An 8,415-nucleotide genomic window follows, 5' to 3' on the forward strand; every position below is an offset into this window, starting at 1 on the left:
TAACAAACTAATGGGTTCATGGAATTTTCTCATATCCCCCCGTCCCCAAAATCAAGTGAGATTGGGAAAAAACATCAGTTTCAGAAATTAATACTTTCAATACATCCATTATAAATGCAGGAATTAAGAGAACACTGAATGGAGTACGAAGTCATTATTCTCAAAATCAACGGATGAAAAAATTTCCCTTAGTTCCATTTTGGACCAGTAAAGTTGCAATGTTATTTCACATGTTCCTTACAAGTGTAGTAGAATTGACAAGGCTAGTTTTCCATTCTATTTTTGCAATACTTAGAAAAGAAGCACTTGATATTGTGAGTAATCAGTGGCTTTGAGTAAAACCACCATTTTGCCTTTTTAAACACTAGAGAGAGGAAGGAAGAGGCTTTGAGGTCGCTCCCAGCCAGTGGGAGTACGTACACCTCTCAATGGGTCGCACTGTGGACACCACACCACTGGAATACGGAGTCAAGAGCACCGCAATGTGCCTCATGCATTCAGCTAGATGCGAGTGGTGGTTTGGTTGCTGTTTACGTGTTTCTTGTGAGGGAAAGGCCGAGAGAGGTGTTGTTTGTTTCCTTCCCAAGTGTTGAAGGGTAGACTGCACGGGTTTGAGTGCATTTGACCACTTATAAATTTGACTCTTTGCTTTGTCTGTGCTCTGCCTTCAAATTCTACTGAGGGTTAAAAAGAAACTTTACACTTCCACAGTAAAATGACGATGCGCAGCATCGAAACCATGATCGTGAAATATTAAATCTTTATTGGGGAAGTGTAGTTTCTTTTTTACCCACATCATGAAGGAATTCCACAAAGTGAACCTGAAAATGTTACGTTTGAATTCTACTTCCGAATCTTTAACAATGCTCAGCATTCTTTATGCTTAGTGAGACATAAATGTCCATGCTTCTTTGTTGCCATTCGCCCATAGTTATGCCTATCCCTTGGTCATTATATATTTGCTAGAAAGTGGCTTACGGCCCATGCAGCAAAGTAATACAGTGTGCTGCAGTATAATTCGTGGATTTGCATAGAATTTATCATTCAAATCTGCAAATTATGCTGCTGCACCATTTATTTGGTGTTTATTATTAACAGTCTCAATAAAAAATGATTTGATGTAAAAAATAACTCATAATAATTGGATAGTTGTAACTTTTGATTAAATTATTAATTTTTAAATGGTATTGCAGGAAAGCAATACCAGAAAGAATATCTTGCTATAAACTGCAACAAATATACCAGGTGTGATCAAAAAAAGACAGGACTGATTTTATAACTTGTTTATTTCGACGGATAAAGGTTAATCGAACTTGTCGCCCTCAAAGTACATGCCTTGGCTGATGACACACCTTTGCCTACGTTTCTTCCAGCTCTCGCACCCTGCCTGGTAAGCCGCCGTAGGGATTATCTTCAGGTCCGCCGTACAATTAGTTTTCATGTCCGCAATAGAGTCGAATCAGCGCCTTTTCAAGGTTGATTTTAACTTTGGAAACAAAAAGAAGGTTTAAGAAACTCTGGGTCGGCATTGGCTCGATCCAGGAGTTCCTGGCAAATGTCCACACGTCTCTGTCCACCAGTCAGCACCTGCGGGACGAATTTTGTTGCGACGTGCATCATGCCCAAAAAACCTGTCAAAATTGTCTGACAGGATCCAAAACTTCTGTTCACTTCCTCGGCTATCTCCCTAACAGTTAAACGGCGATTTGCCCACACCAAATTGTCATGGTTGGGGTTTGTTGATGTGGGAGGCTGCCCCATTCGCGAATCTTCATCTGTCGAGGTTCTACCCGGTTCAAAATGACTGTACCACTCAAAACACTGGCTTCAACTCATAGCTTCATTAACAAAGGCTTGCTGAATAATTCCAAATGTCTCCGTACCATTTTTGCCAAGTTTGAAACAAAATTTCACGCACACATGCTGTTCCTCTAGCTCCTCCATTGCTGCCGTTGCACGCGGCGACCAACAGGTTAAGACACGTACCACTGCTGCTGCATAACTAATCAATGTAAACAAACGCAACACTTCTCGTTTTAGTCAGCAGATGCGTTGGCAGATGGTGCACTGTGTCTCGTTTCGATCCGTTGAACGGTTTGCACAGAATAAAATCAGTATTTCTTTGATCGCACTTTGTTCTGCAAAAACTAAGTGACAACTCATGAAAATGCTATTCCATGAGTCATTTTGAGTTGACTGCCACAAGAAGCCGTGCCCAATCAGGTGGTGGGGTCAAACAGACTTTTTAAGACACAAGAAGGAATATTAACTCTTTTGAGTAAGAATTTGTTTGTCTGGGAGGCATTTTGCTGAGCAGAGAGCTCTGATAGAATGTTCTCACACAGTACATAATAGTTTCACTTGCGCTATGTTTGTAATTGCCCTGATATTACCAGTCTCACCGCATGCATCCACATGAAATATCTGTTGATTACGTACGAATATTTGTGACTTTCATGAATTGAAAATATATCTTTATGGTCACTTGATGTGTAAGTATGTCATTGAGTCACTTGATTTAATCATAAAATTAGTTTGATCCCTGAATTAAAACTGTCTGCGTAACACAGTAATAACTTCAACAAGTTAGGAGTCTACCAGGGCCTGAGGAATGCCCTCTTATAAGTGCTGTCACCAGTAGTGCGAGACCTGGAAACTAATTGAACTTTCAAATTAATAATTTGTTCAACTCACATCAGAATATTCCTGATGTGAATTGCCACGTAAGCATAATAACATGGGCAGAGAAAGGAAATATTGTTATCACTCAATAATGATTTCAATATGTACTTCATCTTGAAATTTTATACCGCTCACTACTCGGGCTTATTATACATATAAGTGGCCTGTCAAAAGATTCAATTTGGATGCAAATTCCATAATCCCTTCTGCTTGTGTTAATACTGTTATAGTGTGGTATACATGTACTAGTATAGTAGTTATGAGATTTTGTTTTTTTATTTCTCACATGCATTAACACTGCAACATAAATTGCCCTTTTGGTCAGCAGTTTCTTAATGTTTTGCTTTGCAATGTGAACTATGCGTGGGTGGCATATTTTACAGGCAATGAAAGTGATCCGCGTATAGCGTACACCACGACTGAATGTCACGCTGCCCTCCCAACCAGTAGATGCACAGTGTCCACGAGGCGAGGATTTGGGCGAGAGAGTGAGTGAGAACACTGAGGTAAGCCTCTGTCCTGGGACCAGTTCTTTTCCTTTTGCTCATTGATGACCTCCCAGGTACACTAAATCCCTTGACTCGCATACTCCCAGTGCTCTATGCTGGTGACACCGATGTTTTAGTGTCAGCCTCTTCCATGGATGACCTGCCGTCTAAGCCAATCCATGCAATTACACCTCTGCTATTTCAATGGTGCAAGCAAACCTCAATGTGGATAAAGCTTAGTATACTTTAGGAACAAGAATAAGCTAATATCAATTATTATTAGGTAATCTACCGGTTAGGGTAGGTTTTTGGATGTACACAACTACCAAATAAATATTTTATTACTCCTAACAAAACACAAAATCCAATATCCTACTCTTAATCAGGTCCCTCTTCATCTCTTGAGTACTTTCTTCCTCTGTTCATCCAGTCCGACATCCCTATCCTGTTCCTTCACTTTCCTCGTTTGCATAACATTCTCCCCTCTATTGCAGTCTTCAACATCCCACTGCCGGTCAACACTCCCTTCATCCACTTTTCCTACCTCCATAGGATTTCTCTCAACAAACCCCTCTCTTCGCCCACCATACCAAGTACTTCCTCATTTGTTTTCTTCTCTGTCCAAATCACCTTCTCCATTCTTCTTCACACCCACATTTTAAAAGCCTCCAATCTATGTCCATCCTCTTACTTCAATGACCACGTTTCCGTGCTGTAGATAGCTATGCTCCATATCAAAGTTTTTAAGAGTCTTTTCTTAACATCCTAACTCAACTTCCCAGTCATCAACTCCCTCCGCCTAGTGAAAGCCTCTTTGCCTAGCGCAATTCTTCTCCTTACGTCCCTATTTCTTTGACCGTGTTGGTCCAAAACACTACCGAGATACGTAAACTGTTCTACCTGCTCTAGTTTTTGCCCTTCTATTTTAATGTTTAGCTTAGCCTTATTATTTCTAGAAAATCGCATTACCTTTGTTTTATGAATATTGATTCTCATCCCATACCTGTCGCACTGAATTTCCAATTCACTCAGCAATGCTTGCAACTCCTTGGCTGACTGACAAACTAATGCTTGGTCATCAGCGAACCTAACTGATTTTACGAATTCCCCGCCCACTTTCATTCCTACCTCCAGTTCTTCCCATGCCTCTTTAATCATTTCCTCTGCATACAGGTTGAACAGCAACGGTGATAATGGGCAACCCTGCCTTACACCTCTTCCTAACACTGCCCATCCGGACTCCCCGTTCCCCACCCGCACCTGAGCAGTCCGAGACATGCACAGGCTGTGGACCAGCCTCCTTTCCCTCCAATCTATTCCTATTTTCTGCAATATACTCATTATTTTTTCCCAATTCACTCTATCAAACGTTTTTTCGAAATATATGAAACAGGCAAATACCTCCTGGTTGTGTTCTATATTCCTCTCGATTAATGATCTCTATACTGCAATGGCATCACGCCTACCTCTCCCCTTCCTAAACCCAAACTGGTCATCCCCTAAGAAATCATTTGCCCTACTCTCTATTCTTTTGTTTATGATCCTTAGAACAACTTTAGCTGCGTGAGATATCAAACTTATTGTCCTGTAGTCCTTACATGATGTAGCCTTTAGCTTTTTCGGAATAGGAATTAACGCTGATCTCACAAAGTCTTCCGGCCAGATTCCTTCCTCATAGATACTACGAATGAGCCCATTTAGCCTCTTCCTCCCACATTTTCGTAAATATTTCAATAGTTCTGCGGGAATGTTATCAACCCCCACAGCCTTATTTAGTTTCATCTACCTTAATGCCCTTTCTATCTCATCGGCTAGTATGCCTGGACCTAAGCTATCTTGCTCTATGTCATGTTCTTTTTCAATGTCCAACTTTGTTGGTCGAAGTTCTTATATATATTCCTTCCATCTCTCTTGGGTCTTTCCTGTGTCGACTATTACCTTACCCGCCTTATCTCCAACTGTTACTATAGATCTCCCTTTCTTACTTCCCAATAAAGATTTAACGTTGCTGTACAGTGCACCGATTTCACCCTTCCTCTGCAGACTTTCCATATCCTCACACTGCGTCTTCCACCATGCTTCTTTTGCTTTATTTGTTACCCACCTCAATTTATTGTATAACTCTTTGTACTTCATTTTGCCTAACTCTGTGTATACATTCTTCAATTTTCTCCTCTCATCTATCTTTGCAATCATCTCATCTGTGATCTATGGTTTCCAAGTCCTTTTCGTGTTAACGGTTCCAATAGTGTCTTTTGCAGCTTTCGATAACCCTTTCTTGATACTTTCCCTTTTTTTCGATAGTACTTAGCCCTTTACCATCCTCCATTATTTCCTCTACCGCCTGTTTTTATTCCTTCCTTTTCAATCCATTTCATGCTTCTACATTCCATTTTCTGACTCGCCGCCCACCTAGAACTATTGAAACATTTCCTTGAGAGCACCAAAATGTGCAGCAGATAAGAAATGAGTGTACCATTTCAATGCCTTTATCATGATGCTAAGACTTTCTTTACTACTGTTAGTAAGTTTGGATGTAGAGGGAAACCAATGCACTTTTCCATTTTATAACTACTGACTTTTGTCTCAACATGTGAACTATACCATTTCCATGTATCATGTTCAATGCAATCAAAAGGCTTTAAATAATGTAAATTAAAGGCTTTCGCTGGTCAGTAAATATCGATTCATGTTGAGTGTATAAAAATTAGTATGCCTGATGAATTGTACAAATTCATTCCAGAAAAGTGCACCATGGATAGTTGGATATGTAAGTATTTTGAACAATATCCAATTTAATGCATGGAAAGAGGGAGATGAACGCCAAAGTCAACAGGCTATTACTGTTTCAATATTTATTTAAATTTTACAATGAAGGGAAATCTTCTTCTTTGAAGATGAACTCATGATTAGGGATAATTTTCGGTGGTACTATAGCAGTACTGTGATGCATCCTCCCGGATTTGGTTGGTGTGCATTGCTCGGTAATTTTCCTGTCTCTTTCAGTTTTGCAAATTGTACCAACCACTTCTGATTCTGCACTCTCTAATGGAAGTGGGACGTTTTTGGAAGGCTGACTTTTTGCAAGAGTACCTGTTTGATTGAAGAAAACCTTGTTAAAATCATATAAATAGTTTCGCAAATCATCCTCGGCAAATTACATTTATACCTGGTTGTGAGTTCATTGGGGTGAAATATTAACGTGTTATACTCTTGGGTGCATCAGCCATAACTCTGTGGACGTTCTTACACCACAGAGGCCACATGAAAGCTTTGTGCTTAGAATATCCTAATAGCCTATTTTCATTCTTCTTTTGGGAATAACACTTTTTACAGGGCTACATTTAGAATACATACATTTAAGAAGGCTTATCAGAGGAATGATAAACTTATTTTTGCCATCATAAACTGGTGTTGCTGTGTTCTTCGTAATGTTTAATACCTTGACCAGGGTGTATTCATCCTCAGATTCATCCTTTGAGTGGTAGTTTAAGATGATGTTTTTGTATTCTACCGGTTAGTGTAGTCACAGAAGGAGCAATGATAAATGTCATTGTATCTCCTAGCAAAACCTGACATGGCTATCCTGCCCTTACCCCATCCTCGCGTTAGGTGCCCCCCTTGATCACAGTCTTCAACATCCCGTGGGCGATCGAAACACTTCACCAACCTATTATGCCTCATAAAATTTCTTGTCTCCAACGTAACGTTATGGAATTTGTACAACATATTGAAATTATTGACTTTGCAATTCCACACTGTGTGTGGAATTAAAAAGTCAATAATATTATTTGATTAAGCTTTCCTACCTCAGAGTTTCTACTCTCAATCCCCAATTTGCCTAAAACTTAATCTTTTAGTTTCCTTTCTCCTCATTGCGAACATAGATAAAAATGATTAAAGGTAGACTAATGGGAATAAAATTTCAATACCGAAATGATATAGGTTCCCGTAGCATCTCATTATCCCTCAAGTGAGCCCGATTCACTATGCACCAGGGACCCCTTTCTCAAGTCAATTTTTAAAACCGGCTTTCAAATGCTAGGTTTTATATTGACACACACCTGGGACATTTTTTTATTATTGTCACCAAGGGTGCATCAAATGGACAGGTCACGGCCTAATTCTGTTTCTTAATGTGGAAATGTCCATTAATAATTTAGTGGTATTCATCATTCCAATTGGTCAGTCAATTAAAGGTAAGTTTTGAGTAGCCCTTTCCAACTTTATTCATCGCCTTCTAAAGAGGATTTGTTCCCTGCATAAATTATTTCCTTCTTCAATTCTACATTTCGTACTCTCCTTCATGTTCATGGTTAAAAGAAGGTAAACATTTTCTCGGTCTCTTTCGGAGACACGACTTCCGCCATTTCCCTGACTGGGCTTTCTGCCAAGAGGCCCATTCCCTTTCTCCCTCGACCCAGATTACACAAACATCCATCACTAAGTCTCCTATGATGTAGAGTCGTGATGAGCATGGGATGGAGTTATTACTACAGAAAATTATACGAACCTACTTCGTTAGCCACTGTCATTTTCTCAACGTACTCCATGATTTTTTCATTTGTGTAGTTGTCCATGCGTATCTGAAATCAAGGTATTTAATATATTGTACTAAACAACTAAATTAAATGAGTTGTACAAATAATACTACAAAATGACTCACATTCACAACATTACTTTCAGAACTCGAATGATCCATTACTCTTTGCAAAGCCTGACCGCGTCCGAGCGTTTTGTACGTATATTCATTCATATTTACGTAAATTTCTTACAAAATGTAATCTTAATTTAAAAATTGTACACGCTGCGTAACTTGTATGCCTTGCACAGAGCACGAAGTTGTCAGTTTACCTTCACTTAAAATACTAGCCATTACAACCCAAACAAAACCCACCTAATAATCAAAGAATACAAATCTTCCACCACCTGTTAAAACGCTCATCTCCGTTTTCTTTACAATCCCCGCTCAAAGAGGGAGTTGTTATACAATGAACCTACGACGTGTTTACCTTCTTGGTTGAGAGATGGCGCTAATATCTTCAATTGGGTATTTATTAGATGAGTGAAAGTTTCTGGCGGCACTTGGTGGAAATTCTTCATATTGAAATTAAAATACTTCGCCTTTCCACATAGACCACTTTAATTATGACCTAGGTCGTAATAAAAGTGGTTTATGTGGAAAGGCGAAGTATTTTAAATTTAATTTCAATATTTATTAGATGTTCTTACGAAGCCCCGGTAT

General features: G+C 39.4%; 1 long non-coding RNA gene across 1 annotated transcript; it reads right to left on the reverse strand.

Moving 5' to 3' along the window:
* Window positions 1-6,010: 6,010 nt before the first annotated feature.
* Window positions 6,011-8,093, reverse strand: LOC139687190 (uncharacterized). The gene is made up of 3 exons (XR_011700619.1): window positions 7,837-8,093; window positions 7,684-7,756; window positions 6,011-6,263 (listed from the first exon to the last, which is right to left on the reverse strand). It is a non-coding gene; the product is annotated as an uncharacterized lncRNA (long non-coding RNA).
* Between the last annotated feature and the right edge of the window lie 322 nt (window positions 8,094-8,415).

The sequence above is a fragment of the Hetaerina americana genome, unplaced genomic scaffold, assembly GCF_022747635.1.
Source record: "Hetaerina americana unplaced genomic scaffold, ioHetAmer1.1.p SCAF_179, whole genome shotgun sequence".
In the NCBI taxonomy this organism is placed as follows: domain Eukaryota; kingdom Metazoa; phylum Arthropoda; class Insecta; order Odonata; family Calopterygidae; genus Hetaerina; species Hetaerina americana.